This window comes from Phyllobates terribilis, unplaced genomic scaffold (assembly GCF_046119375.1).
Source record: "Phyllobates terribilis strain yellow unplaced genomic scaffold, ASM4611937v1 Scaffold_69__1_contigs__length_7402412, whole genome shotgun sequence".
Lineage (NCBI taxonomy): Eukaryota > Metazoa > Chordata > Amphibia > Anura > Dendrobatidae > Phyllobates > Phyllobates terribilis.
In genome coordinates, this window is record NW_027362829.1 from 1027533 (window position 1) to 1050334 (window position 22802).

A 22802-nucleotide genomic window follows, 5' to 3' on the forward strand; every position below is an offset into this window, starting at 1 on the left:
CGCGACAAAAGTTACCACCTCCTTATGTAAGTTAGGCCACCAAAACCGACGCGAGAGGAGATCCACAGTTGCTTTACTCCCCGGGGTGTCCTGCAAAAACTGAGTTATGGTGTGCCTCGATCACCTTCTGTCGCAACTGATCTGGAACAAACAGTCTCCCTGGAGGTCCAACAGGGGCGTCCCCCTGAGCCTCCAATACCTCCTCCTCCAGCTCAGAGCATACTGCCGAGACCACCACCCCCTCCTGAAGGATAGGAATCGGGTCATCCGTATTCCCGGCCCCAGGGAAACTACGAGATAAGGCATCCGCCTTTACATTTTTTGACCCAGGACAATATGTAACGACAAAATTAAACCTGGTAAAAAACAATGACCACCTAGCTTGTCTGGGATTCAGACGTTTCGCGGACTCCAGATATAGCAGGTTCTTGTGATCGGTGATGACGGTGACCGGATGGACTGCCCCCTCCAAAAAATGGCGCCACTCCTCAAAAGCTAACTTAATGGCCAAGAGTTCCCTATTGCCGACATCGTAATTCCTCTCAGCGGACGACAATTTTTTAGAGAAAAAGGCGCACGGATGCCACTTACCAGGGGACGAACCCTGTGACAATACTGCTCCCACCCCTACCTCGGAAGCGTCTACCTCTACAATGAATGGCTGAGACGCATCAGGTTGAATGAGTATGGGCGCCGAGGCAAAACATTTTTTCAAAGAGGAGAATGCTTGACAAGCCTTGTCAGACCACCTAGAAAAATCCGTCCCCTTTTTAGTCATGTCAGTGAGAGGCTTAACCATGGACGAGAAATTACGAATGAACTTTCGGTAATAATTAGCAAACCCCAGGAAACGTTGTAGTGCCTTAAGATTCTCTGGCCGATCCCACTCAAGAACTGCCCGCACTTTCCCAGGGTCCATACGAAAACCGGACGCTGAAACCAGGAAGCCTAAAAACTGGAGTTCCTGTACGGCGAACACACACTTTTCCCACTTGGCATACAGTTTATTATCCCGCAAAATCTGTAACACCTGCCTAACGTGCTCCTGATGAGACACCAGATCCGGCGAGTAAATTAGGATATCATCCAGATATATGACAACAAACTGTCCCACCAAGCGGCGAAAAATGTCATTAACAAAGTGTTGGAACACCGCCGGGGCATTAGTCAGACCGAATGGCATGACAAGGTTCTCATAATGCCCCTCTGGAGTGTTAAACGCCGTCTTCCACTCATCCCCCTCCTTCATCCTAATCAGATTGTACGCCCCCCTGAGATCCAACTTAGAGAACCATTTGGCGCCCACGATCTGATTAAAGAGATCGGGAATAAGTGGGAGCGGATACGGATCTCGGACCGTAATCCGATTAAGTTCACGGAAATCCAGGCAAGGGCGTAGGCCTCCATCTTTCTTCTTAACAAAGAAGAACCCCGCAGCCACCGGTGAAGATGAAGGTCTAATATGCCCCTTAGCCAGACTTTCTGAGATATAATCCTTCATGGCCTGCCTCTCAGGACCAGAAAGGTTATACAACCTAGCTTTAGGTAACTTGGCCTCAGGGAGCAGTTTTACAGAACAGTCATACACGCGATGAGGAGGTAGTTCCTGACACCCATTCTCCGAGAATACATCCTCAAAGTCCGCCAGAAATGGAGGTAAAACCCAAGGAGTAACCGCACCAATGACCGTGTTCATGCAGTTTTTATTACAGAATTTACTCCATTGGCTTATCTCCCTGGTTTGCCAATTAATAACCGGGTTATGCTTAGCTAACCAAGGAAGGCCCAACACAATAGGAGTGGGAAGACCCTCCAACACGTAGCAAGACAACAGTTCTTTATGTATTGCCCCCACTTGAAGTTTTACGTCATGCACAGCTTGCAAAAAACTTCCCTGCCCGAGAGGCCTGGCATCGATCGAGAATATGGGAATGGGTTTAGCCAACTCACTCAACCGCATACCTTGAACCCGGGCAAACCGAGCATCAACCAGATTAGCCCCGGCCCCACTATCCAGAAGAACAGAAATCCTCTCAGTTCTCGTACCCACCACCACCTCCGCCGGTACGAGAAACTGAGACGAACCTAGGGACGAAATACCTACTCCCAGATTGCCGTCCACCACACAACCTGGGATCAACAGTTTTCCGACGACTCTTCACTCTGCAAGGGACGGGATGGACACCCCCCAATAAAATGTCCCTTTCTCCCGCAGAAGAAACACCTTCCTGCCTTATGGCGCACCACCGGTCCCCTCCCCCGAAATGATGTCCCTCCTAATTGCATAGGCTCCTCAGGACTGACCAGGGGAACCACCATATGAGGGGACCTTGTAGGAGGTGGAGTCATCACAGGGGGTAGAGTTATCCCGCACCTCTCCCGAAGCCGTCTGTCCACGCGAATAGCAAGGGCCATAGCGGCTTCCAGAGACACGGGAGAGTCATACTGTGCCAACACATCCTGCAATTTGTCGGATAAACCATGACAAAACTGGCTCCTAACAGAATTCCTCCGCCGGACGATCTCCCTGCTGGATCCTACGTAACTTAGACTCAGCAAGGGAGATCCGATCTGGGTCATCATATACGAGTCCCAGGGCAGCGAAAAACCTATCCACTGACTGGAGAGCCAGGGAACCCGGGGGAAGAGAGAACGCCCAAGATTGTGGGTCCCCTTGTAGGAGCGAGATGACAATTCCCACCCTTTGTTCTTCACTCCCCGATGACCGAGGCCGCAGCCGAAAGTACAATTTACATGCCTCCCGGAAAACAAAAAACTTGTCCCGCCCCCCAGTGAACCTATCAGGGAGAGCTACTTTAGGTTCTGGTCCGGCTTGCTCCTGAGGATGCCAAACCTTGGACCTAACGTCCGCCAGCTCCATGGACAAACTCTGCAATTGCCGAGCTAGACCGGCTACTGGATCCATGGTAGCTGGAGAAAAACTAAGCTGGTCGGTGAAAATGTCACGCTGTCTCTGTATACTGGAGGTAGGAGGCCTAAGCTGACCCTAAGCTGGGGCCCTGACTAATCCCTCAACCTGGAGGTACTGTTAAAGGTACAGAGGTCCAGGCCGCCAGCGTAACCCCTACCTCCTGAAGATCCCTGCACCTCAGTAATCTAGTCCTGAGAAGGACCCCGATCACAACCAAAGGGAACAAGAAATAATATGCCCAAACACAGTATTTAGACGAACGAGACAGTACAAGGGAAAAACCAAAACCACCTTGCATACAAACAACTTCTCAACTACAACAGAGGGAAAACCAACGGGAAAGGAGATAAATGATAAAGCGAGGAAAGGGAAAAAACACTTCCAAATACACTTATCTCAGCAACTCCAAACACCACGATCCGCTCTGTCAGTCTGAATGAAATGCTTTCACCGACACTTCCCAAACAGACCAGCAGGCATTTGAAGGAGACTCACTACAGCAGCATTGATTGCAGCTGGGCGAGGCTGGACCTCGTCTAGCACAGAGAGAGAGAGAATTAACTCCCTCACTGCCGAAAACACAAAGCACCAAAAAGTCAGCTGCGAGAAGTCAGGCTGTGTAATCGTGACGATCTTCGTGGCAACACACCCGTGACAGGGGACCATCATACAGTGCATAGGGAGCTGTGGGGACCATCATACAGTGTGTAGTGAGCTGTTGGACTATCATACAATATACAGGGTGCTATGGGGGCACTAAGGACATTATTTATTTTAAATGGGTGCATCATCAGAAATTTCTTCTTTCACCTCCCAGAAATCATCGTCCATAGACTTGAAGAAGAACTTTGTAGTTGGGTGTAGTTTGATTGTGGCTTTAAGGGGGCATTATTACTTATAGGGGATACTCAATGGTATTTGTTGCTTGGAGGGAACACTTCAGATATTGAAACTTTCATAAGAGCATATCTGGCATTATTACTTGCTAGGTAGCACAGTGGGGTCTTTACTACTTTCTATGGGATGCTATTATTTTTATAGGTCCCCTCTATCTGGCACACAGTCTTTGTAGCATTAATTGGTGGAGGGTAATCATAGTAATGACATAATTTTTGAAGTATTGAGGTTCCTATTCCACGTGGGAAGAGCAGGCAGCATGGGGAGGTTGTGCAGGGTGGGAATAGATGGGGACGGTGCTGGAAATGTGAGAAGTCAGATGGTCTTTGTACAGTGTTTTTCATGTAGAGGCAATGGTCATATCATAATACTATGTACTCACTGTGTAGTGTTGATGGTAGTGGGCATTGTGTAGCGGGATTATTATTGCATTGTGTAGAAGTAATTTTGGGAATATTGGTCTTTCAGTTGTGTATTTTAGGTTAGCATCAATGGTGTACTGTAATTATATATGTATAGGTCCTCTTTTAAGTGACGGGGAGGTTGTATGGGGAAACGCCTACTTTGGGGCTTTGGCCCCTGATCTTTTAGGACCCTAGCAACGTCCCGGCATACAAGGGATATCGGGGGGCACAAATTGTTCTGGAGGTTTCCTTTACAGTATGAAGCATTTTCCACACAGTATCCTTCCTCTGTAATATACTCCAGGACTGGTGAGGCGCACTGTCGCTCCCTATTTTGCCATAACTCGGCCCCAGCACTGCAGTGCTGATCAGCAGGTCTGCTTACTTGTTCTTCGGTTTCGCGCACTATGTCTTCCACTACTGGCGCCCATGAACCCTTGCACTCGTGACTTCCACTAGTACATGGGTCTCAAACTCGATAGAGTAAATGGGCCGCACTTAAAAAAAATTGTAAGCTGGCGGGCCGCATTCCTTTCAAATTCAATACAGTACAAAATTATTGTTAAACAATTATTTATTTGAACTGCTATAACAATTCTACATTACTGTACTATAATACTGCTAGGTTTAAACTTAATGGAAATTTGCCGGCTTACTCCACGTGCTTATTTTAACAATCCAGTTTTCCACTTCAAGTGTCGCAGAATTCAGTCTGGCTGCTCAGTTGGCAGCATTTGCCAGATACGAGAATGTCAAGATTGGGCTTGAAATCATGAGTGTCGGCCAATCGCAATGTTCACGAAGATGTTCATCTGTAAGTCTTGACCATAATGGTGATTTGTTAAGCTTCATTGAAGAGAAAAACTGTTCGTATACAGTACAGACCAAAAGTTTGGACACACCTTCTCATTTAAAGATTTTTCTGTATTTTCATGACTATGAAAATTGTACATTCACACTAAAGGCATCAAAACTATGAATTAACACATGTGGAATTATATACTTAACAAAAAAGTGTGAAACAACTGAAAATATGTCTTATATTTTAGGTTCTTCAAAGTAGCCACCTTTTGCTTTGATGACTGCTTTGCACACTCTTGGCATTCTCTTGATGAGCTTCAAGAGGTAGTCACCGAAAATGGTTTTCACTTCACAGGTGTGCCCTGTCAGGTTTAATAAGTGGGATTTCTTGCCTTATAAATGGGGTTGGGACCATCAGTTGTGTTGTGCAGAAGTCTGGTGGATACACAGCTGATAGTCCTACTGAATAAACTGTTAAAATTTGTATTATGGCAAGAAAAAAGCAGCTAAGTAAAGAAAAATGAGTGGCCATCATTACTTTAAGAAATGAAGATCAGACAGTCCGAAAAATTGGAAAAACTTTGAAAGTGTCCCCGAGTGCAGTTGCTAAAACCATCAAGCGCTACAAAGAAACTGGCTCACATGAGGACCGCCCCAGGAAAGGAAGACCAAGAGTCACCTCTGCTTCTGAGGATAAGTTTATCCGAGTCACCAGCCTCAGAAATCGCAGGTTAACAGCAGCTCAGATTAGAGACCAGGTCAATGCCACACAGAGTTCTAGCAGCAGACACATCTCTACAACAACTGTTAAGAGCAGACTTTGTGCAGTATGCCTTCATGGTAAAATAGCTGCTAGGAACCCACTGCTAAGGACAGGCAACAAGCAGAAGAGACTTGTTTGGGCTAAAGTACACAAGGAATGGACATTAGACCAGTAGAAATCTGTGCTTTGGTCTGATGAGTCCAAATTTGAGATCTTTGGTTCCAACCACCGTGTCTTTGTGCGACTCAGAAAAGGTGAACGGATGGACTCTACGTGCCTGGTTCCCACCGTGAAGCATGGAGGAGCAGGTGTGATGGTGTGGGGGAGCTTTGCTGGTGACACTGTTGGGGATTTATTCAAAATTGAAGGCATACTGAACCAGCATGGCTACCACAGCATCTTGCAGCGGCATGCTATTCCATGCAGTTTGCGTTTAGTTGGACCATCATTTATTTTTCAACAGGACAATGACCCCAAACACATCTCCAGGCTGTGTAAGGGCTATTTAACCAAGAAGGTGAGTGATGTGGTGCTACGCCAGATGACCTGGCCTCCACAGTCACCAGACCTGAACCCAATCGAGATGGTTTGGGGTGAGCTGGACCACAGAGTGAAGGCAAAAGGGCCAACAAGTGCTAAGCATCTCTGGGAACTCCTTCAAGATTGTTGGAAGACCATTTCCGGTGACTACCTCTTGAAGCTCATCAAGAGAATGCCAAGAGTGTGCAAAGCAGTCATCAAAGCAAAAGGTGGCTACTTTGAAGAACCTAGAATATAAGACATATTTTCAGTTGTTTCACACTTTTTTGTTAAGTATATAATTCCACATGTGTTAATTCATAGTTTTGATGCCTTCAGAGTGAATGTACAATTTTCAAAGTCATGAAAATACAGAAAAATCTTTAAATGAGAAGGTGTGTCCAAACTTTTCGTCTGTACTGTACGTATGTACTTCCGAACATGGCCATGATCCTGGCAGCGGCTTTAAGAAGATTTGGAAATTTTTCTCGTGCGACAAACAGCAATGTCCATATACTTCTGTTTAAGAACAGCGTCGCATTGCAAGTCCACAATCTCCATCTGCTGATCTTCTGAAACACAAGCAATGTCTACCGCAAACGGAGTGGCAAAGAGTGTAAATTCAGCTTCAAGATCCTGAAACCCATGAAAACGTCTATCAAACTCTTGTAGTAACTGAGAAATTATATTGGAAGAGTAGTTCAAGCGTTCGGGTTCCGCTCGTACCAGCGACTGCACAGCTGAGAAATGAGCCAAATTGCCAGACTGCAGCTGCTGGGCCACATAGACAGCTACATCTGATTGCTTTTATACCAGCAATCATCATTGTAATCATCTGCTTTGGGCCCTGGAGCTTCAAGTTGAGTGCGTTGAGGTGTTCTGTGACATCTGTTAGAAACACTAAGTCAGATAGAAAAGCTGGGAAGGAAAGTTGGAAAGCGTCTTTATCTTTCAGCGCCATAAAAATCTATCTCCTGTCTCAAAGCAAAAAATCTTTCCAACCCTCTTCACCGACTCAACCATCTGACCTCGGTATGCTACAGCAAGTCTCCATATTCACTGTCCAGATCAGACAGGAATGAAGTGAACCGCCTATGGTTAAGACCTCTTGCCTGTATAAAGTTACCAGTCTTAACACAAAGTCCATAACTTCTTTCATTTGTAGACTTTTTCCGCACAGCGCCCCCTGATGCAGAATGCAGTGTATAGCACTGAAAGGACCTGACAATGAACGCTGGCTTCGTTTTGCTTTCAATAATCCCACAACACCAATGTTTTCAGGACACATTGCTGGTGCCCCATCCGCTACCACAGACACCAGTTTATCCCATGGCGGTCCTGCTGGGTTAATACAACCTTCAAGCTCTTTAAAAATGTCCCGACCGGTCGTTGTGCCTTTCATTGGTGATAAATCCAATAATTCCTCGGTTATGTTTAGGTTTTCATCAACCCCACGAATGAACACAGCACAGTATGGAGTATCTGTTACCTTCAGTAAATGGTGGTGAATGATTTGCTCTCATGTTACTGAGTACAAAACTCGCTTTTCCAGAAGCTTCACTTGACCCGTTAATACTTGGGAAGAAGTTTGGCTGTTTTTGAAGAGACGCTTTCATCTGCTGAAGCTTTTCCTCTCTGTTTGTCAGACATTGCTCCATACTGTCCTCCATGCTGCGTCATGTAATGACAACGCACATTGTAGTCCTTAAGCTGCGACAAATGAAGACAAATCAGACTCTGGGCTCTCTCCGACCTCTGTGACAAAATATAAGTTTTCCCACTTTTCCTGAAATATTCGTTTTTCATCAGCAATCTTGCTCTTTTTTGATGACGATGCCATTTATGATGTTAAACAGGTGCTCTGTGTATTGAAAAATATGTCTGTTAGCAACTCCGTCCTGCTCCCATAGAAATTCATCATAGTCTGCGGGCGTATGCAGAGTATGGACTATAATGGTGCTGGCCGAGTGAACATGTGCTCTGTCGTGCATCGCCTACTTGAGGCAGACACTCGGACATAGTAGACTGCGTCCAGTAGGTGTATACGCCCGAAAATGATGCAGGACAGAGCACACGTTGAGTCTGTCAGCACCATTATATATTCTATGGCCTCGTCGGCACATACGTCCAAATCCCATTTTATATTGGTTCGGACATAAGCCCCGACGGGACCAACGAACATGGGGAAGAACACAATGTGAAAGGGGCCTCAGCAATATATGAGGCTGCTGTGTTCTGCCCATACATTGCTTAGTTCACTGCCAGAGCAGTTTTCAACTGCTAAAGGGGTGTGCCGGGCGCCCGCACCCCACTGATCTCATATCACTGATTTATTCAATGAAGTGGCCATTTAATCATTAAAGGGGTTGTCAGACAATTTTATTTTGATGGCCTATCATTAGGACAGGTGATCGATATCTGATCAGTGGGATGCAACATCCAGCTCCCCCCACTGATCACCAGTTCCCGGTGCCCGTGGTATGTGCTCACTTGCGGAGGGAACTACACAGCTCCATCAACTGCATAGTGGGCACGGCTGGGCACTTCATATCCACTCTTATTGAATAGGCGTAGATTTGCATTATCCAGTTGCAGCCATTATAAAGGATAGCCCATCAATATAAAAGCAATGGACAATCCCTTTAAGTCCTGCAGAATCTCTTTATGTAGTTTCTCACCATAGCAATGCCATACATGTCAATATTAAAGAGAACCTGTAATGTCAGAAAACGCTATTTACCTGGTGATATAGAGTCAATCTGCAGGTAAATATCTTTACAATGCTACATGGCCATCTTACTGTAAGTGCAGCTACCAGGATAGAATTAACTTATTTCCTCCCGGGAGCTATGGGCTTTCAGTCATAGGAGAAGCTACATTCATCGCTCACAGCACTGCGCACTATACTGTAAGCACGCCCCAGAACTTTTGATTTTCTCCGCACAGATGTGCTGCACACTGAGCTGGCAATCCAAGTGCTGGAGCGTGCTTACAGCAACTACTCATAGTGTAGTAAGCCGGCTTAAGCACCTCCTTGCATGACTGAAAGTCGATGGCTCTTGAAAGAAATATAGTTCAGTTTCCCAGTAGCTGAACTTTTAGTAAAGCTGCCAAGAAACATTGTAACACTATTTACCTGCAGATTATTCCTCTCTCTGACGTTTTCAGCTATACCATTTTTGGTATATGGCTTTTTGATAATTTTTTATTCTACTTTCTGTCAGTATGATGGAAAAGCTACATTTTTGGGGCATTTATTATTTTTTACTCATCATAAGGCTATGATCACACATTACATTTTTGCAGTGTTTTTTTCTGCAACCAAAATTTGCTCTTGCTTATAAGGGCTCTTTCACATGTCAGTATCTCCAGTGCTGGAGACATCCATGTGTCATCCGTGTGACACGTACCGGTGTCTGGGAATCAGCGCTACAGTTAGCGCTGTTCCCAAGCGCTGGGTGCTGAATGCTGCCCTCATCATGGTTCCCTGCCGGTGCTGCGATCAGCACCAGCAGGGACAATGATGAGGGTAGTAGTGTCTGATCTCGCAGTGTCCACCTATAAAAATAATAAAATCCATATACTCACCTCTCCTAGGTGTCCCCCGCTGTAATCCTCTGACCGATGCTGCCAAGGAGCAGGGGAGAATGAGCGGCTCCGGAGCTGCGCTCAGTGAGTGACAGGACACGGCTTCTGAGCTCAGCTCTGGAGCCACTCAATTCTCCCCGGCTCCTCGGTATCAGAGGATTACAGCGGGGGACACCTAGGAGAGGTGAAAATATGGATTTTATTGTTTTATTCTTAGTTTTACACAGGGACACAGCGGGAGCAGACACTACCACTACCCTCATCCTTGTCCTTGCTGGTGCTGATTGCAGCGCAGGCAAGGAATCATGATGAGGTCAGCGTTCAGCACCAGGCGCTTGGGAACAGCGCTAGCTGTACGCTGATTCCCTGGTGCCGGTATGTGTGATCCTGATGCAGCACATGGGCCGCACACGGATGCAACATGTAAAACGGATATCTCCGGTAATATATGCAAAACCGGCCTAAAAAACAGGTTTTGTGGCGTTTTTTGGGGAGATTATAGGAATCTACAGTACGTTTAATAAAGTCAGTTTTATTCACCAAAAAAACTGCAAAATCAGTGTTTTCCCACTTTCTTATTGCTATGGGTGAAAAACGCTGCAAAAACGTTTTTGTTCAATGTCCCCGTTGGGGCATACGTTCGAACCCTACAAGAAAACGGGATACAGATATTTGTGCCTACAGGGCCATAGACTGTAATGATGCCGGCAGAGCAAACGTGCGCTGTGCATAATTTTCGGGAGTGCACGCCTACAGGAGGCGGACACTCAGACATAATAGATGTGCGCTTCCAGTATGTGTACACTTCCGAAAATGATGCCAGCAGAACGCACGTTCGCTCTGTCGGCACCATTACAGTATATGGCCCCATAGGCACATATGTCTGAATCCCTTTTTGTGGGGGGGTCCGGACGTATGCCCCGATGGGGACATTGAGCGTAATGTGAAAGCACAGTAAGCCAGGGATATGGTGCAGATTTATACCACAAATGTGTACTTTTTTTTTTTCACTTTCAAGTTTAGTAGCAGAATACTTTTATTTCATATTTTATTTAGATTATTTTTATGTAGCTTTAAACTATTACTTTATAGTAACTGATCTAATATCCTGCAATACTTCTGTACTGCAGAATATTAGGTCTGTCTGTCTGTCTTATATTGACAGTTCACATGTAGGACCCTGCATATTCCAGGCCCCAAAGATGGCTAACCCAAAGGCCATTACTTGGCCTCAGGTTACCATAGGCTTAAGAGTAAGCCCCTCCCCTGAAATAGCCATCTAGATGCCGCTGTCACAATTGATGGCGGTATCTAAAGGGTTAAACGGCCGCGATTGGTGTTAATACCAATCGTGGCCGTTAAAGTAGGTTGTCAGCTGTGATGTACAGCTTACCTCAGCGGATGATAGTGTCGGCTCTGCATGTGAGCCAGCGCTATCATCTTGCTGTACACGTACAGCCACAGCATACAGTACAGACCAAAAGTTTGGACACACCTTCTCATTTAAAGATTTTTCTGTATTTTCATGACTATGAAAATTGTATATTCACACTGAAGGCATCAAAACTATGAATTAACACATGTGGAATTATATACTTAACAAAAAAGTGTGAAACAACTGAAAATATGTCTTATATTCTAGGTTCTTCAAAGTAGCCACCTTTTGCTTTGATGACTGCTTTGCACACTATTGGCATTCTCTTGATGAGCTTCAAGAGGTAGTCACCGGAAATGGTTTTCACTTCACAGGTGTGCCCTGTCAGGTTTAATAAGTGGGATTTCTTGCCTTATAAATGGGGTTGGGACCATCAGTTGTGTTGTACAGAAGTCAGGTGGATACACAGCTGATAGTCCTACTGAATAGACTGTTAGAATTTGTATTATGGCAAGAAAAAAGCAGCTAAGTAAAGAAAAACGAGTGGCCATCATTACTTTAAGAAAAGAAGGTCAGTCAGTCCGAAAAATTGGGAAAACTATGAAAGTGTCCCCAAGTGCAGTTGCAAAAACCATCAAGTGCTACAAAGAAACTGGCTCACATGAGGACCGCCCCAGGAAAGGAAGACCAAGAGTCACCTCTGCTGCTGAGGATAAGTTTATCCGAGTCACCAGCCTCAGAAATCGCAGGTTAACAGCAGCTCAGATTAGAGACCAGGTCAATGTCACACAGAGTTCTAGCAGCAGACACATCTCTTCAACAACTGTTAAGAGGAGACTTTGTGCAGCAGGCCTTCATGGTAAAATAGCTGCTAGGAAACCACTGCTAAGGACAGGCAACAAGCAGAAGAGACAAGTTTGGGCTAAAGAACACAAGGAATGGACATTAGACCAGTGGAAATCTGTGCTTTGGTCTGATGAGTCCAAATTTGAGATCTTTGGTTCCAACCACCATGTCTTTGTGCGACGCAGGAAAGGTGAACGGATGGACTCTACATGCCTGGTTCCCACCGTGAAGCATGGAGGAGGAGGTGTGATGGTGTGGGGGTGCTTTGCTGGTGACACTGTTGGGGATTTATTTAAAATTGAAGGCATACTGAACCAGCATGGCTACCACAGCATCTTGCAGCGGCATGCTTTTCCATCCGGTTTGCACTTAGTTGGACCATCTTTTATTTTTCAACAGGACAATGACCCCAAACACACCTCCAGGCTGTGTAAGGGCTATATGACCAAGAAGGAGAGTGATGGGGTGCTACGCCAGATGACCTGGCCTCCACAGTTACCAGACCTGAACCCAATCGAGATGGTTTGGGGTGAGCTGGACCGCAGAGTGAAGGCAAAAGGGCCAACAAGTGCTAAGCATCTCTGGGAACTCCTTCAAGATTGTTGGAAGACCATTTCCGGTAACTACCTCTTGAAGCTCATCAAGAGAATGCCAAGAGAGTGCAAAGCAGTCATCAAAGCAAAAGGTGGCTACTTTGAAGAACCTAGAATATAAGACATATTTTCAGTTGTTTAACACTTTTTTGTTAAGTATATAATTCCACATGTGTTAATTCATAGTTTTGATGTCCTTCAGTGTGAATGTACAATTTTCATAGTCATGAAAATACAGAAAAATCTTTAAATGAGAAGGTGTGATCAAACCTTTGGTCTCTACTGTATGTCACCTGCAAAATCCAGCAATGGAGGAGAAAGTCACGCCTCCCTCTCTGTGCACTGGCGTGATGTCATCACGCAGCGCCAGAGGGATGTCATAACGCAGGACCACAGCCACTACGGAGCGTAGCACTCCTCCTCTCTGCTAGGGTCAGACATGTGGTGTACCGCGAGCCGCTGATGCCTGCCTCAGGGGCCGCATGCGGCCCGCGGGCCGCGCTTTTGAGACCATTGAGTTAGCCGGATGTAACGCACAGACAAACACATACCCTCTAGTTGTATGTTACTTTATCTACTTACAAGGGTAACGGACACATATAGGCCATTATGCTCTGCGGTGTGGAACACATAACTATGGGAATGCGCAGTCACGGGTACGAGTGGCGCGGCAGCAATCAGTTTATCTGGCGTTTCAGTGTAAAGCACGTCACTTCCGGACATGCACACTAGGGGATGGACATTATAGGACCTCTAGCTCATGAGAAGTAGCGCAGGCGCAGTACATTATTGTAGACAGACTCCATTCTATATGTCCTATGACAATTCACCTTTAGGAATGGGAATTGGTCTCCTAGTCTGGGGAGGGGTTTTTGGATGAAGTGGGATATTTATACATGGACACCTGGCTATTAGGCACACTATACTGAACATCATGAATTGTTATCCCTGTATCAAGCCTCCTGATGAACCTGTTGAGGAAACACGTTGAGGTGGATTATTGAAACATTCTCTGATGAGTACCATACCCTTTCCTTTATATTTACCCTGAGATATATCTGGTTTTATTTAATGTATCAGTGTATTTTTTGATATACACTACCGTTCAAAAGTTTGGGGTCATTTAGAAATTTCATTGTTTTTGAAAGAAAAGCACATTTTTGTTCTATAAAACTAACATTAAATGAATCAGAAATACACTCTATACATTGTTAATGTGGTAAATGACTATTCTAGCTGCAAACATCTTGTTTTTATTGCAATATCTACATAGGTGTATAGTGGCCCATTTCCAACAACCACCACTCCAGTGTTTTAATGGTACATTGTGTTTGCTAACTGTGTAAAAAGGCTAATGGATGTTTAGAAAACCCTAGAAAACCCTTGCACAAGTATATTAGTCCAGCTGAAAAAGGTTTGGCTGATTTGAGAAGCTATAAAATTGACCTTCCTTTGAGCTAGTTGAGAATCTGGAGCATTACATTTGTTCTATGAAACTGTCAAAATGGCCAGAAAAAGAGAACTTTCATGTGAAACTCGACAGTCTATTCTTGTTCTTACAAATTAAGGCTATTCCATGCGAGAAGTTGCCAAGAAACTGAAGATTTCCTACAACTGTGTGTACTACTCCCTTCAGAGGAGAGCACAAACAGGCTCTAACCGGAGTAGAAAGAGAAGTGAGAGGCCCCGCTGCACAACTGAGCAACAAGACAAGTACATTAGAGTCTCTAGTTTGAGAAATCGACGCCTCACAGCTCCTCAACTGGCAGCTTCATTAAATAGTACACGCAAAACGTCAGTGTCAATGTCTACAGTGAAGAGGCGACTCCGGGATGTTGGCCTTCAGGGCAAAGTGGCAAAGAAAAAGCCATATCTGAGAGTGGCTAATAAAAGGAAAAGCTTAATATGGGCAAAAGAACACAGACATTGGACAGAGGAAGATTGGAAAAAAGTTTTATGGACAGACAAATCAACATTTAAGGTGTTTGGATCACACAGAACATTTGTGAGACGCAGAACAACTGAAAAGATGCTGGAAGAGTGCCTGACGCCATCTGTCAAGCATGGTGGAGGTAATGTGATGGTCTGGAGTTGCTTTGGTGCTGGTAAAGTGGGAGATTTGTTCAAGGTAAATTGGATTTTGAATAAGGAAGGCTATCACTCCATTTTGCAACGCCATGCTATACCTTGTGGACAGCGCTTGATTGGAGCCAATTTCATCCGACAACAGGACAATGACCCAAAGCACACCTCCAAATTATGCATGAACTATTTAGGGAAGAAGCAGGCAGCTGGTATTCTATCTGTAATGGAGTGGCCAGCGCAGTCACCAGATCTCAACTCCATTGAGCTGTTGTGGGAGCAGCTTGACCATATGGTACGCGAAAAGTGCCCATCAAGCCAATCCAACTTGTGGGAGGGTCTTCAGGAAGCATTGGGGGGAAATTTCTCAAGATTACCTCAGTAAATTAACAGCTAGAATGCCAAAGGTCTGCAATGCTGTAATTGCTGCAAAGGGAGGATTCTGTGACAAAAGCAAAGTTTGAAGGAGAAAATTATTATTTTTAATAAAAATCATTATTTCTAACCTTGTCAATGTCTGGACTATATTTTCTAATCATTTTGCAACTCATTTGATAAATAAAAGTATGAGATTTCATGGAAAACACAAAATTGTCTGGTTGACCCCAAACTTTTGAACGGTAGTGTATATCACAGTTAACTAGGGCTTCTGAGGTACAGCCACCAGTGTGAGGGGGCGCCATTATCGTCCCTTAGGGTGCCAACCTCCGCAGCTAGGCAGTATCAGCTTTATTTAGGTATGGGGTAGGGTAAGGTAGTGACTGTATCAATTATTCAGCAGCATCATTGTTTACATCTGTTTATATACATCCACAGAAAGCCATTGAGCTTGTAATTTTGCTAGTATATATGTGGCACCCCAGGGGTCTGGTCTCCACAGTAACAGCAATGTTATGTCTGAGAGCAGGTGGGAGGTCTCTTGGTCAGGAATCCTATGCATGCCACACCTCCTGCCCAGTCCTGGGAGGGGAAGAACTTCCCCTATATAAACCTGGGGCTGAGGCAGGGTTAGAAAGTTCAGAGGGAGAGTTCAGCCAGGAGGGCTGACAGGGAGCTGTGGCTCCGGCTGGGCCCAGCTCCTGGGCCATGCCAGAAGTAGAGACAGAGAAGAGAAGCAGCTATGGGAAGAAACAACAGGAGCTCTGTGGGAGCAGTGTTACAAGGAGTCAGGGGCTGGCAGCTGCAGAGCTCGCCCTGACTGAGAAGATTTCTTACCGGACCCGGAGTCCGAGGCTGTGGGGACTAACTCCTACCCAGCAGCAGAATCCGTCAGGCAGGGGATTCCAGGTCCTCTGGCCAAGAAACCCGAAGGCACGGTCACACGCATGGGACCAGCACCGCCGTCGTGGAGCGGAAGCTACTAGAAGGCCCCGAGTCACCGGCCATACGGGTGAGCACCACACGGTACACTCAGGGACGTGGGCTACTTATACCCGCCTCTAGCAAGGTAGCCAGAAGAGTACAGTTAGTTTGGGAGGCCTACAACTCCGCCTGGCCAGGGGAGATCCCATCTGCTCAAGGACTGACCAGGCCCCAATCGCTAGCCAGTACTCCGGGAGGGTCTATCGTTGTCACCAGTAAAGACCCTGAACTACACCGTACCGTCTCTGAGTGGTTCCTGCTACCCCCATCATCCACGTCGGCTGCCCTGAGGCCATACCCCTCCCGTTGGGGGTTATACTATCACGCTGCACAATCCTACCACCGGCCTCAGCGGTCTGCCCTGCAGCAGCAGCTCCTTAGCTGTACTCAACGGGTGGCGTAGTCGTCCAACATCTACCGCTGATACAGCGCCACTTAGTCTGACTCCCTGGGCACGGACCGGATCACCGCCACGAGACTACAACCCTCAAAAGATCCGGCTCCGGGTAAGCTCCCGCGTGCGCACCGCAGCGCGACACAGGCCCAGGGGCGCGTCAACTTTTGGCGTAGTCGGCAGGATTTCGTGCCCGCAACCACCTTGTACTGCGTGCCTGAAAAAGACTGTTCAAACTTACCTGTGGTGAAGATTCCCGCCATCCGGCGCCATCTTCCGCTTCCTTCCCGCCATCGGTGGAGTTTTCCCGCCATCCGGCGCCATCTTCAGCCTTCTTCCCGCCATACGTGGAGTTTTCCCGCCATTGGACGCCATCTTGAGGACGCCGCGCGGGAAGAAGAGGGCCGTGGACTCCGAAAGCGCGCGAGAACTGAAGCCCCGCCTCACGTCCGGACGTTGCGTAAGGTCCTGGAAGGAGCCCAGCAGACGCCGACGTCACAGGAGCGCGACGGAAGGTCCTCAACCCTGACGATCCACTGCGGAGCCGCGGCCTACGGAAGAGGATCATCGCAAGGTAGGCCACGGTCCACTAGGGGGGAGAAGGATGTCGGATACGGAGGAGAGCTTCACCGCTTCAACCCCCGCCAGCGCCACCGCTGTTGCGGTCATGCCTTTCACCATGCCCTATATCCCGGGGGAAGCCTGGCTACCCCAGTACTCAGGGGAGTCACATACCCTGCATGACTTTAGAGAAAAGCTGGATAGCCTCTTCCAGGTGTACCCCCTCACAGAGGAGCAAAAAGTGAGCATCCTGGTGGCCCAATTAACCGGGGCAGCCCAAAGGGAGGTAAAGTCCTGGCCACCTGGGGGGAGGACTGTCGCAGAGATACTAACCCAGCTAACCGAGGAGGAGCTGCAGTACTACCAATACGAGGAAAGCCAAGAGGACCCGGACGGGTCTGAGGACTACCCTCAGGAGGGAGCACAAAGAGGACATAGCTACTGAAGGGAAGTAGCGTGAATAAAGAGCTGTAAATAGTTACCCGTAAGGGTACAAGGACTGCTGCTAATTAAAATATGGTCCCCGTTGGGATTAGTGAATTGTTCCCCATGTGCCCCTATCTTAAACCAGGCTGAGGACTGTGAGCAGCCATTCCTTATCCCCACTGGCCGAGGACTGAGAGCGGCCATATCCTGTAAATAATTATGTGTTTCTAGTAATTTATGGGAGTCTTTGGTGGATTTGCTGGGAATCCTTTATACATAGTTGGAGCGTAACCCAGGACGGACTAAAGACTGTTAAGGACTCGGGGCAGGACAGACCCCTACCTGGTTACGTCTCCCTGTTTTGGTGAAATGGACATCTTGCTTTTCTTCAAAGACTGCACCCGGTTGCGGACACGCCGTAACCATCTTTATGTGTTTTTCTTATTGTATTATTATTGTTTATACCTTGTTATGTTTTTCTAAAAATATGTTTAGTCCCGGAGTACTAAATTTCACTAAGGGGGAATGTGGCACCCCAGGGGTCTGGTCTCCACAGTAACAGCAATGTTATGTCTGAGAGCAGGTGGGAGGTCTCTTGGTCAGGAATCCTATGCATGCCACACCTCCTGCCCAGTCCTGGGAGGGGAAGAACTTCCCCTATATAAACCTGGGGCTGAGGCAGGGTTAGAAAGTTCAGAGGGAGAGTTCAGCCAGGAGGGCTGACAGGGAGCTGTGGCTCCGGCTGGGCCCAGCTCCTGGGCCATGCCAGAAGTAGAGACAGAGAAGAGAAGCAGCTATGGGAAGAAACAACAGGAGCTCTGTGGGAGCAGTGTTACAAGGAGTCAGGGGCTGGCAGCTGCAGAGCTCGCCCTGACTGAGAAGATTTCTTACCGGACCCGGAGTCCGAGGCTGTGGGGACTAACTCCTACCCAGCAGCAGAATCCGTCAGGCAGGGGATTCCAGGTCCTCTGGCCAAGAAACCCGAAGGCACGGTCACACGCATGGGACCAGCACCGCCGTCGTGGAGCGGAAGCTACTAGAAGGCCCCGAGTCACCGGCCATACGGGTGAGCACCACACGGTACACTCAGGGACGTGGGCTACTTATACCCGCCTCTAGCAAGGTAGCCAGAAGAGTACAGTTAGTTTGGGAGGCCTACAACTCCGCCTGGCCAGGGGAGATCCCATCTGCTCAAGGACTGACCAGGCCCCAATCGCTAGCCAGTACTCCGGGAGGGTCTATCGTTGTCACCAGTAAAGACCCTGAACTACACCGTACCGTCTCTGAGTGGTTCCTGCTACCCCCATCATCCACGTCGGCTGCCCTGAGGCCATACCCCTCCCGTTGGGGGTTATACTATCACGCTGCACAATCCTACCACCGGCCTCAGCGGTCTGCCCTGCAGCAGCAGCTCCTTAGCTGTACTCAACGGGTGGCGTAGTCGTCCAACATCTACCGCTGATACAGCGCCATTTAGTCTGACTCCCTGGGCACGGACCGGATCACCGCCACGAGACTACAACCCTCAAAAGATCCGGCTCCGGGTAAGCTCCCGCGTGCGCAACGCAGCGCGACACAGGCCCAGGGGCGCGTCATATATATATATATATATATATATATATTTATATAATAATGTTGTTAGTCCAGTTTTCAATGCATATATGTAAAAAAGGTTTAAGACTTCATTTTAGAGGGGTTTTCCCACAGTATTGTCCCCTACACACACAATATGGTACCATCCACCCTACCGAGTACCCCACAGCTAATGAATGAATTCTCACTTAGCCCCATTCTTGGTGCAGATACTTATGAACCCATTACCTATGAGATATTTACCACACAATAGGTAGCAGGGCCGTATCATCCATAGTGGCAGCCCTTGCGGCCTGTATGGTGCCCATGAATTGAGACAGCTCCGCACCGAGCACGCTCTCCTTACCCATCATCACAATTTCAGTGATATCCACATTCCCGTGACGGTGATACCATTGAATAGAATAGTAAATCAGGGAGTTGAAAGCTCGCCGATCCGCCATCCAGCCTTCACCTGTGAGTCTGAGACTCCGTGCACTGCAGGCGCAATGGCGTCACTACATCACACCTGTAGTATGGAGCCTCAGTACTCACACTGCACAGACCGGAGCAGCGCATCTCAGGAAAGGGGTTGGTTGAGTAATGTGTGTGGTTTTGTTTTTTTTTTTGTTTGTTTTTTAATATCAGTAATTGGGGGGCAATCATACTTTGTAGTGTCTGTGGGGGCAATCATCCTTCTGGGAGCCCTCATTCTGGGCTAGATGGGGACACATGAGAACAATTTTCTGGTGATGAGTCAGATCAGGGATAAGTAAGTGAGTTCAGTCAGTTCATTCAGTCCATCTGGTTGCAGACTTGAATTGATATGGTGTTGTGTGCAGGAGGGAGACATCAAATAGTATGTTCTGAAGGAAAGCAAAGATATGGCAGTGTGAATCTGGATTCCAGGCAGGGAGCATAGTGGAGACAAAGAGCAGGACAAGGTCCTTAACTCGGGCCAGGAGGCCTACTTAGATGGTACAGAACTTTGCCCTGAGTGGACAGTAGGCCTATTTAAAGAAGATTAAGTTAAGGAAGGATTCCATATCTTAAGCAATCAATTGTCTATACTAGAGAGGAAGCCACAGTATGGAAAGCTGAAGATCCAGTGACATAGAAAGGAGTATGTAGCCCTCATCGAATGGACTTTCACATTACTAGTGAGGAGTCGTACCGATGCACCTCAGCCAGTGAGGTCCTCACAAATCAACTGGGAGCTGAGAGTAGGTCTGAGGGCCCATAGCGACACATCTCAACCTGTATGGTCCCCACAAGGGATGATGGGCCTTCCCATAATAGTTTACTGGACTGTTGTAGCTTGTAACAAAGTTATGTACCGCTACATGAAACCGTAAAGTTCCTGACTCTGCATAATGCAGAAGAAGCATTCATAAAGTGTTGAAAAGTTTAGTTTTGAACTTTGGTCTCCCTCATTGGTCAGGGCCTGCCAAGTACAAAAGCAGCATGCGGTCTGCAGAGTTGGAGATATGACAAATATATATGTGTGTGTGTCTGTGTATATATATACTGCTCAAAAAAATAAAGGTAACACTCAAATAACACATCCTAGATCTGAATGAATGAAATATTCTCATTGAATACTTTGTTCTGTATAAAGTTGAATGTGCTGACAACAAAATCACACAAAAATCATCAATGGAAATCAAATTTATTAACCAATGGAGGCCTGGATTTGGAGTCGGCCCCAAAATTAATGTGGAAAAGCACACTACAGGCTGATCCAACTTTGATGTAATGTCCTTAAAACAAGTCAAAATGAGGCTCAGTATTGTGTGTGGCCTCCACGTGCCTGTATGACCTCCCTACAGCGCCTGGGCTTGCTCCTGATGAGGTTGCGGATGGTCTCCTGTGGGATCTCCTCCCAGAGCTGGACTAAAGCATCCGCCAACTCCTGGACAGTCTGTGGTGCATTGGTGGATGGAGCGAGACATGATGTCCCAGATGTGCTCAATCGGATTCAGGTCTGGGGAACGGGCGGGCCAGTCCATAGCTTCAATGCCTTCATCTTGCAGGAACTGCTGACACACTCCATCCACATGAGGTCTGGCATTGTCCTGCATTAGGAGGAACCAAAGGCTAACCGCACCAGCATATGGTCTCACAAGGGGTCTGAGGATCTCATCTCGGTACCTAATGGCAGTCAGGCTACCTCTGGCGAGCATATGGAGGGCTGTGCGGCCCTCCAAAGAAATGCCACCCCACACCATTACTGACCCACTGCCAAACCGGTCATGCTGAAGGATGTTGCAGGCAGCAGATCGCTCTCCATGGCGTCTCCAGACTCTGTCACGTCTGTCACATGTGCTCAGTGTGAACCTGCTTTCATCTGTGAAGAGCACATGGCGCCAGTGGCGACTTTGCCAATCCTGGTGTTCTGTGGCAAATGCCAAGTGTCCTGCACGGTTTTGGGCTGTGAGTCAGTTTCTAACCGTTTGTGCAAACACATGCACATTTGTGGCCTGCTGGAGGTCATTTTGCAGGGCTCTGGCAGTGCTCCTCCTGTTCCTCCTTGCACAAAGGCGGAGGTAGTGGTCTTGCTGCTGGGTTGTTGCCCTCCTACGGCCCCCTCCATGTCTCCTGGTGTACTATCCGGTCTCCTTTATTGAGGGTGTCTTGATAGAACATTTTTCAAGATGATAATGCATCCTGCCATAGAGCAAAAACTGTGAAAACATTCCTTGAAAGAAGACACATAAGGTCAATGTCATGTCCTGCAAATAGTCCAGATTTCAATCCAATTGAAAATCTTTGGTGGAAGTTGAAGAAAATGGTTCATGACAAGGCTCCAACCTGCAAAGCTGATCTGGCAACAGCAATCAGAGAAAGTTGGAGCCAGATTGATGAAGAGTACTGTTTGTCACTCATTAAGTCCATGCCTCAGAGACTGCAAGCTGTTATTAAAGCCAGAGGTGGTGCAACAAAATACTAGTGATGTATTGGAGTGTTCTTTTGTGTGTTTGTTTTTCATGATTCCATAATTTTTTCCCTCTGCTTGGTCTGAAAAAAATTACCCTTACTGAGTACCACATTTTTAATCTTGATTCATTTTAGTGTTTCTTAACCCCTTTAAAGCCCATGACGTATTAATACACGTCAGTGCCCTGGGCTTTAAGAGCCTGACCCGTATTAGTACGTCATGGCGATCGCGCGCGCGCACACAGGCTGTGCGGGCGCGATCGCCGCCGGGTGTCAGCTGATTGTCACAGCTGACACCTGGTACTATGTGCAGGGAGCACCGCTCCCGGCACATTAACCCCCGCAATGCTGCAATCGAAGTCGATCGCAGCATTGCGGTGGCTAAGGGGAGGTGATCGGTATACTCACCTCCTCTTCCGGCTTCCAGCGCTGTCCGCCGCGGCTTCCCCGATGTTGCCATGACGACCCGATGTCGTCATGACAACATCCTGGTCACCAGACAGCAGGAAGATTTTTTGGTCATGCGCAGTACATGACCAAACTATCTTCTCACTGTGCAGCGCTGACAGCCTGCATAGCACAGGGATGGTGCTCCATCCCTATGCTATGCCGGCGATCAGAATAAAAAAAGTGAAAGTCCCATAGTGGGACAAAGTAAACAAATAAAAAAACTGTCAGAAAGTGAAAAAAAATGTTTTTAAATTTTTTAAAAAAAATTAAAATAAAATAATCCACCAAAAATAAAAATAT